Raw genomic sequence first — 9,483 nt, forward strand, 5'->3', positions numbered from 1 at the left:
GTCAGTGGGGGCAGGACCCCAGAAGAGGAAAAGGGAGGGACCCCGCCGCTGGCACGCCTGCTACAGTTTGGGGGTGAGAAGGGGCTCAAGGTGTTTCCAGCACATGGGGCCTCCGCCGCCAGCCACCCGCCTGGGGGCCTGCCCTCCCGGTGCCCACAGATGCAAGGACTCGGAGACGCGCTCCATGAAAGACCCAAAGAGGAAAATAACCGCGTGCCTGGTCTCCGCAGACACACCACTCGCTGGCTCAGGCCAAAGGCCGGGGTGGGCGAGGGGCCGCGCGTGGGACCAGCCACGGCCCTCCTGGTCAGAAGGTCCCGGTGATCCTGGCGCTCTGCCGGGCAGATGGCAGCGGCCTGGCACCCGGGAGCCTGACGCCCAACACGCGACCGCGCCCTCGGGGACGCGCGGCACCAGGGAGCTGTTGCCCATAAGCAGCTGGCGCGGTCATGGCCGCCCCGGGACCCGGGGGGCGAGGCGGGGCAATGCGGGGAGAGGGCGGCTGCTGCAGAGCCACTGCTGCTGGGGACCTGGGGCCCCAGATCTGCGCTGGGCACTTCGCACGAAAAGCCTCACTGGACCCTCGCCGCCCCGGCCGCTCCGGGACGGGTGGCCCTGGCACAGGAGCCCAGGCGGCTGGGGTTCCCTGCCCCGCGGGCCCTGACCAGGCAGCTGCTGGCCCGTCACAGCCTCGTAGGCTTCCTCCCTGGAGACACAGAAGGGACTGCGGTGGCCTCGGTGTGGGGGGAGCTCCCCGCCAGGCAGGCACCCAGCAGGCCTATGATCTCCGTGGCCCCGGCGTCACTCCCCACAGGTAAGGATGCTGGGAGCCTGGGGATCGGGAACCGCCAGTGTGGCCTTGCTGGCCAACAGCCCGCCGGTCTGGCTCCCCCTGGGGGCAGGCATCTTGCTCAGAGGCGATTCTGCTACCCTCCGGGCATCTAGGCGGTAGCTGGCGGTGTCTCAGCTCAGGACTTGGGAGCGGGCTCAGGCGTGACGTGCCCTCGTCCGTGGCCTCGGTTTCCTCGCACGCGCCTTGCACACCGCAGTCACTCAGAAAGGTCCACTCAGTGGTTGAGGGTCGACCTATGAACCTAGGGGGTCAGGGTTTGATTCCCAGTCAGGGCACAGGCTGGGGTTGCAGGCTCCATCCCCACTGCTTCCTACACGCCCCCCACTGGGAATCGAGCCTGCAAACCGGGCCTGTGCCCTGACCGGGAATCGAACTGTGACCTCCTGGTTCTTAGGTTGATGCTCAATCACTGAGCCACGCAGCTTGGGCTGAGCCGTAGATTTGATGCCCTCCGGACGCAGGCGAAGTCGTGCCTCCAGGCAAAACGTCAGCTCCTGCCTGGGGACTTGGCTCAGCCTCGGGGCCTGGCCCCGGCAGCTGGGAGCCATCACGCTGCTCCTGCAGCCACCGCAGGGCCTCGGAGAGCCGCCAGTCAGGGTCCCGCCGGCCACCGCAGCCGCGATCAGCAGCTCCCAGCCGCTTCCTATCCCCGGTCCCTCGGGGACGCTGCCTCCTCCCTGGGAAATGGCATTTGCCTTCCTGGATCCGCATAAACAAGAACTGTTCTATTCAAACAGCCGTGATTAACTGCAAGGTGTGCTCTGGACAATGCACTGGGCTCAGACGGGGCCGTGGAGTGAGCAGAGACACGTATGACCCCTGATGTCGAGGAGCCGAGAGCCTAAAGGGGAGGTGGCAGGGGACAGGAGAGGCACGGGGCAGCCAAACAGCGACACGCTGCTGGTGGAGGCGGGCTTCCTGGAGGCGGCGGCATGAGCTGGGCTGGAAGGAAAGGCATGCAGGAAGTGGAACAGGACACAGCACCGTTTTACCCATCCTGGGGTCAATTTCATGTCGACTTGACCGGAGTAAGCGATGTCTAGAGAGCTGGTAAAACATCATTTCTGGTGCGTCTGTGAGGGTCTGAGGAAGAGATGAGCATCTGAAGGGGTCGACTCTAAAGAAGATTACCCTCGCCCGGCCGGTGTGGCTTGGTGGTCGAACCAGGAGGTCACAGTCAGGGCACATGCCCAGGTCGGGGGCGTGCAATGTGGGGCGTGCAGGAGGCAGCCAATCAATGATTCTCTCTCATCCCTGATGTTTCTCTTTCCCCCTTCCATTCTCTCAGAAATCAATAAAAATATATTTTATATCTTGAGCAAAGGGTTATGATTTACCCGATTGTGTGTGCCTGAGGTCCGTCCACGCAAAGTTTTTTAAGTGGTAGAGGAAGGGGACTCGCATGGACAGGGGCCGAGTCTGCTGTGTGCTGGGGACGACAGAGGAACAGACGTGCTGGTGCAGAGGGTGACCTGGGAGGACCTGAATCGAGGGGCCTCCACACTTTCTCCAGCCCCAGGGCCAGCAGGTCCGGTGCTGGCGCTTGAACTGAAGTACGGTAGCAATCATCTCAGGTAGAAACTATAGTTTAACTTTAACCCTGCTGTTTGGCCTCTGTACTTATTTGCTTGCTAAAATAATAGAAAAGTTATTTTGATTTTCTCAATTATATAAATCACCCCATTCGATTAAATACCCTATTGACTGTAATGTGAATTTCCCATGGGCTGTGGTCACACCGGTCTTAGAAAGCACATTTGCCTTCACCTGGGCAGGACAGCACAGTTATCCCAAGGTCAGAGGGCTCCGGTTAACGTGTCCCTGTTGACTCAGTGATCCGGAGACCCCAAAAACTGTAATTTAGATCAAACCAGGTTCCTCATTCCAGACCCAAGGGCTCTAGATAATGTGTTTCTGTCAATTCAGTGATCCAAGACCCAAAACTGTAATTTAGACAACATGCTGCTTCTGCTTCTGTAAACTGCTTTTTGCAAACCAGGTTCCTCATTCCAAACCTTGGGATGTAATCAATACCTCTGTGATCTTTGCCTATACAAATCCGGTGTTGGGGCTGGGCGGAGCGATGAGATCTGGGAGAGCCAAATGCCCCCATAGTCCCAGATTTGCAATAAATGACTCTTCAATTCAACTTCTTGAGGCGTCCTTGTGTGATTCCCGGGGAACGTTACAACAGAACCGCCAGAGCCCCGCCCAGTGCTCGGAGGGCCCAGACCTTCTCCGTCTCCCAGAACCAGAGCGCCCACGGCTCCGTCCCTGGAGGACAGAGGCTGGTGAGAGCCAGAGAGACAGTGGCAGGGCCGGGCCCTCCCTCGTTGGTCCCTCTGCGCTGACCCACCTCCCGCTAGAACGGGCAGGGATCCTCGGACTGGAGCGATGCTGCCGGGGCTCCGATCCGCCCAGGTCCAGAACATTGGCCCCACGTGAAGGTGGGGCTCCCCGTCACCAGGCATCGCGCTGGCAGAGCCCCCCGCCTCCAGGTCACCAGACACCCTCCACCGAGGCAGAGAAGATCGACGTGTTTGAATAAACACACATACAACAAAGCTCTACAAGAGATACAGTAACGGAACCGACACGATGGGACGGAGGTGTTGCCGAGACACTGCAAAGAGCTTTCCCCAGCATTATCACAATGCGCAGGCCTGCGTGAAGCGCCGGTCCCGGTGCCCCTCCAAGAACGGAGCAAAGACGGGTCCTGGTGGTTTACTCAGGAGCCACGGCCACGGGGGAGCCACAGCCACGGGAGCCGCGGGGAGCCGCGGTCACAGCCCTGGGGGCTATGGCCACAGGGAGCCACGGCAGGGCCTGGAGACAGGCTCCGAGCGGCGATGAGTCAGAGTGCTCACATCCAGTCACACAATGAGCCGGCGTCGGCCCCTCCACAGGTAACGTGGATACAATTACGCCCACTTTGCAGGGTTCCCGCGAGGACAAATTTGAGGGCCGGTCTCGTGAGCATTCAAAGATCATTGTCACCATCGGAGGGTAAGACTGCGCGGCGTTGCTGGCCGTGAACGGTGTGGAAATCATGACAGTGTGAAGGCAACATGGCACGTCTACTGGAGTACAAAAAGGTACACAGATTCACAGAAAGGCTGGGGCAGGGAGGCTCACGGAGCCCCAGCCGCGGGAGCCAGTCCTGGAAAGAGCCGCCCGCCCTGGGCACACGCCTGTGGGGGTGCAGGCGATGCAATGCGCCTCGGCACAGAGAGGGGCGACTCACGGAGACACGTCGTGTGGGCGAATCGAGAACCATCACGCTGAGGGGAGACGCCTGACACAAAAGATCTCCCCCTGTACGATTCCATGACATCAAGTCCTGGAACTCAAAAAGGAAAAAAGATCGACGGGAGAAAATGTCGTAAAAGTGATGGCTCTTAGAGGACGGGTCAGGGATCGGCCAGGAAGGGTCCCGAGAGAACTTTCTGGAGAGACAGGAATGTTCTTTCTCGTGACACGGACTTCCACGTGCACTTGTCACCTCGGCAAAGGTCCACGTGTGACCTGTGCATTTTATTGTATGAAAAAGCCACCTCCAAAGGGAACACTCACACAGTCTCTCCTAACGATGCGTGTGCTGTCGCCAGAGGGGACGTCTGTGTCTGCAATTTGCTTTGAAACATACAAAGAGGAAGATGAGCCCGGAGAATCTGTGTGTGTGTCCTGTGCAACAGTGAGCTCCATGGAGACTGGCCAGCTGAGACTGCATGGTGTCAGAGGAATGAATGAATGAATGAATGCCTGGGTGGCCAACCTGTCTTGCACAATTTGGAGAGTCTTTACAATGCACGACACTTGAGTGTGGACCGGGCGGTGGACGACATTGTTAAGCTCGTTAGGTGTGATGACAGCAGGACAGCTAGGGACTCACAGGTCCACGTGCCAGTTGGAAATACGTCCTGAATGACGTTCGCGTGAACTGAGAAGACGTCTGAGATTTGCCTTAAGATGAAATAAAAACAAAGTGCAAAACAAGATGGGCAAGTCCTGCGGACCTGAAGGTGGACGATGAAGACGCCCACGGGCCTCACCCTGCTCTCGCTGCCTCTGCGCTGGGAAGTCCTGAGATAACGAAGTGCTAAGGCCCTCGGTCCCCTGCCGGCTCCTCCAGGCGGCCCGCCCCGGCCCAGCCCCGCAGCGCGGCTCGCCCTTCTGGCTCCCACCGACAGCCATTGCGCCAACGTAAGGCCAGCCCACGCGTGTCCCACTTCCCAGCCGCCCCGCCCGCGAGGAATGCGGACAGATGGGTCCTACCCAGGGAGGACTCCTCGCTCCCGATCAGCACCGAATGCTGTCCCCAAGCAGCGGGCGGGCCAGGGTCTCAAACACTCAACTCCACGCCCTGTGAAAGGGCCCGAGGGCCAGCGACGTGCCCAAGGCCACAGCAGAGGCAGAGCAGCACCGAACACGCCACGTCTGAAGCCACGTGTGGGTCCCACTTCTCCCCCCACGACGCCCCCCCGAGGCCCCGATCGGTCTGTGAAGCACGTCTGTCTTCTGAATCTTGGAAATACTTCCCCCGCCTCCACCCACCAGCCCTCCTGCGCACGGTGAGGCGGGTAAACTGCAAAACATGGACATGGCCCGGCCCGGCCACAAGCTCATCAAGTCACCGCGGGAACTCACGGCCCTGGGAAACCAGGAGCTCACGGCGCTGGGGGAGCACCGCTGGCAGGAGGACGGCGATCTGGCCTCGCTGCCTGATGTGGGGGTTCAGGTCCGGAGTCAGAGCCGCTAACGGGCAGCACCCATGCACTGGTACACATGTGTGCACGCCCGGGTGTGCATGTATATGCATACGTATCACACATGCACACTGTGTGTATTTATGCACACACACATACACACCAGTATATGCACATGCATAGACACGCCTCTGTGTGTGTGTATTGGAATGTATGTGTATGTATACCTTACATATCTTAGATTAACATGCTGGTTTGTATCTGTATATTTATCTATCAATACACAAACACCACTGTATGTATGTGTGTGTGGGGGGGTGTATATACATACTAGTGCGATGTGTTGTATTCATGTCTGCATATGTGTCTATCGGTATGTATCTATGTGTGTGCATATTTGCTAGTATGCATGGTGTACATGCTTGCTGGTGTGCACTTATGTATGTGTTCACAGTACACACACATACGCACACGCACGCACACATGCAGAATGCTTTTAGCTGGACCACACACCTCTAGGCCCAGTCCCGTCCCTCCCTCTCGCCCTCCCTCAGTCCCCCTGAACTTCATGGGCAGCCCAGAGGCAGAGCTGACTCAGCAGCGCCACCTCCTGGTCACCTTGCGATCCTGGCAGAACGGGATTGGCCACCAGCAGAAGGGGAGACAGGCCACCGAGGGGGACCCAGGGAGAGGAGGCTCTGACCCCGAGGCGGACTGGCCCGTCGGGGAGTCAGGGAGCTGGGCAGGAGGAGGGCTGACCCAGAGGGATAGGAAGTCTAGGACCCTGGGAGGCGGGAGGAGGCAGGCAGGGACTCCCGTTCCCGGCACCGGCCTTGAGCTTCTGCGGCTTGTGGGGGGGCCCAGTCTCACTCAGCCCCGCATCTGACCCCGTGGCCAGGCCGGGGAGGTGGATGGCAGCCCGGAGTGAGGGAGGGCAGCTGGACAGCAGCCCGGGGTGAGGGAGGACAGCAGCCAGGAAACCTGGTGAAGGGGGGCTGAGAGGTGACCTGGGGGATTCCTTTTATTCTTTTATTCTCTGTTCAAAGGTTGTTTTCAAGTTCTAACAAAATGCCTATGAATATCTCTCAGAGTTCATCACAGGAACAAATAATGACCCTCCTGTCCCTGAGACGCGCCCCGTCCACACGAACACGGCCCGTCTCCTCCAGGGGAGCAGGGGAGTCCACCCCACCGGGCCTTCCGCCCGCCTCCCCTCCGCCAGGCCGCTGGACCACCTCCGCCAGGCCGCTGGGCCACGCCCCGGGAAATGGGACGTCGCCGCCTACCTTGCCAGTTGCCGTGAGGGTTAGGGACAGCAACGCTGAACGCCTGCTGCAAAGATGGCTTCCAGGCACTGGGCCTTGGGCGTCGGCCCAGCAAGCCCTGGGAATCTCCTCATCAAACCAGGTGCCCGCCACCCGCTCCCGGCGGTCCGATCGAGCTCACCTGTGCGGGGTCAGGGCGCCTGCTCGCCTCTCCGCCGTATGCTCAGGCCACACCAAACTCTCCGCAGTTGCCCAGAGCGCCTCAGTGCTTCTTCCTGCCATGCTCTGTACACAGTTCGCCCATTCGGACTGCCCTTCCCCTGGTCTGATTGGAAAACTCCTACTCATCCTTCAAAACCCAGCTGAAATGTCTCACGTGTGAGCCCTTTCCCCACCCCCGCGTCCCCCGACTCCCCTCTTTGTCAGTTGTTATTACATTGGTAATAAGTATGAGTACTTTTCTTTTTTTCCCCTCAATATATTTTTATTTATTTCAGAGAGGAAGGGGGAGAGAGAGAAAAACATCAGTGATGAGAGAGAATCATGGACCGGCTGCCTCCTGCACGCCCCACACTGGGGATCGAGCCGGGAACCCCGGCATGTGCCAGGACGGGGAATCCAACCGTGACCTCCTGGTTCCTAGGTCGACGCTCACCCACGGAGCCACGCCGTCCGGGCTGTAAATACTTTTCTTTTAGTGACTCTATTGTGACCTTTACAGTTCGCAGAGAGCATGTCTGTAACACAGCCTCGCCGGGGATGAATCATTGGCCCCAGTTGTCTGTTTGCAGTGAAAGGGCTGAGCCTCAAGCGGCTGGAGCAGCTCGCCGGGTCCCACCGCTGACCAGGGCGGAGCCAGCACTGAGCGCAGGCGTCTCCAGCATCGAGGCCTTCAGGGGTCAGGGCTCCTATCCCATCACATCGGCCAGCGTAGCTCCCGAGGCACAGCCAGTGGGATCCACAGGTGTGGGTCGAGGTCCACGCCCGCTGCCTCTGCGCTGGGGAGGCGAGCAGGGGCGCCTGGGGCGGGCAGGCCCGGTGCCTGGGCGGTGGCTGGAGGAGAGAGGGTGTTGCTCCTAAGGAAGGCATTAGCCGTCCTGGGTGCAGCGCTCGTGCCCACCAGCAGATGGTGCTGCGGCGCCGTTCAGGCACCGCCTCTGCCCACGGCGGGCCTTAGGGTGTGTCCTTGGCAGGTGAGTCTGAGGCTGTGGTTAGGAATCTGTAAGGTCAGAGCTCGCGGATGCAAGAGCGAATGTGCAGGTGACCGAGTAAAAGCACAGAGAGCGTGAAAGTCACACAGCGGCCGCTCCCTCCGCTCCGGGGAAAAAATATCCTTCCTACCTGGTCCGAGTTGACTTGCTAGAGCAGCGGTTCTCAACCTTCCTCACGCCGCGACCCTTTAATACAGTTCCTCATGTGGTGGTGACCCCCAACCATAACATTATTTTCGTTGCTACTTCATCACTGTAATGTTGCTACTGTTATGAATCGTCACGTAAATATCTGATATGCAGGATGGATTTTCATTGTGACAAATTGAACATAATGAAAGCATAGTGTTTAATCACAAAAACAATATGTAATTATATATGTGTTTTCCGATGGTCTTAGGCGACCCCTGTGAAAGGGTCGTTCGACCCCCAAAGGGGTCGCGACCCACAGGTTGAGAACCGCTGTGCTAGAGGGACTCAGCGTGCTGTGCTCTCTTGTTGCAAGAAAAAAAAAAAGCCAAACATGTAGCGTTTAACCTGGAACAACTGAGCTGCGCCCGCGTGCAGCAGGCCCTGTGCAGGGCCATTGAGACCCCAGTGCCTGGCCACCTGGGCGTAACACAGGGTGCCCTCCAAGCACGCCTTAATCACAGTGCTGTGCTGTTGACACACTATATCAGTGGTTCTCAGTCTGTGGGTCGCGACCCCTTTGGCAGTTGAACGACCCTTTCACAGGGGTCGCCTAAGACCATCCTGCAGATCAGATATTTACATGACGATTCATAACAGTAGCAACATGACAGCTATGAAGTAGCAACGAAAATAATTTTATGGTTGGGTCACCACATGAGGAACTGTATTTAAAGGGCCAGAAGGTTGAGAACCACTGCCCTATATAATAAAAGCCTAATATGTTAAGTGTCCAGTCGACTGGTAGGCTGTTCAACCAATTAAAGCGTAATATGCTAATGATATGCTAAGGACGCTCAACCGCTCTCTATGACGTGCACTGACCACCAGGGGGCAGACAGTCGACCAGTGGACCAGTCACTATGACCTGCACTGACCACCAAATTGTACATTTTTTACAACTTTCTGTGAATCTGTAATAAGTGTCCAGCCCACATTTCTGTCCTGAGCTCCAGGCTTATGCATCCAATCACGGTTCCCCGATGCAGACGCCTCCTCTGGCTTCCTCAAACTGGCGTGGCCCAGGGGACCCCATCACCTCCCCCACCTCACCAGCCCCCACCCACTAGCTGCCCCTGGTTCCAGGGCTCCCCCGGTCCCAGGCCTGTCCCCAGCGGGCAGTTTCATTAGCCTTTTCATGCCAGCAGCAGCGCATCACTCCGCCCTCCGGGCTGCGCACTCGCTCAGGGTGGGCAGGGTGGGCTGTGGGCGGGCGGCTCTCTCCTCCACCTGCCTCTCAGGCTCCTCCAGGCCTCCAG

The 9,483-nt window shown here is 58.6% G+C and overlaps 1 long non-coding RNA gene across 1 annotated transcript in view; it reads left to right on the top strand.

Moving 5' to 3' along the window:
* The window catches only part of LOC107183304, a 16,091-nt gene that overhangs the window by 3,675 nt on the left and 2,933 nt on the right, over positions 1-9,483 (top strand). The gene's annotated exons all lie outside the window — the stretch shown is intronic.

The sequence above is a fragment of the Myotis davidii genome, unplaced genomic scaffold (genome assembly GCF_000327345.1).
Source record: "Myotis davidii unplaced genomic scaffold, ASM32734v1 scaffold61, whole genome shotgun sequence".
In the NCBI taxonomy this organism is placed as follows: domain Eukaryota; kingdom Metazoa; phylum Chordata; class Mammalia; order Chiroptera; family Vespertilionidae; genus Myotis; species Myotis davidii.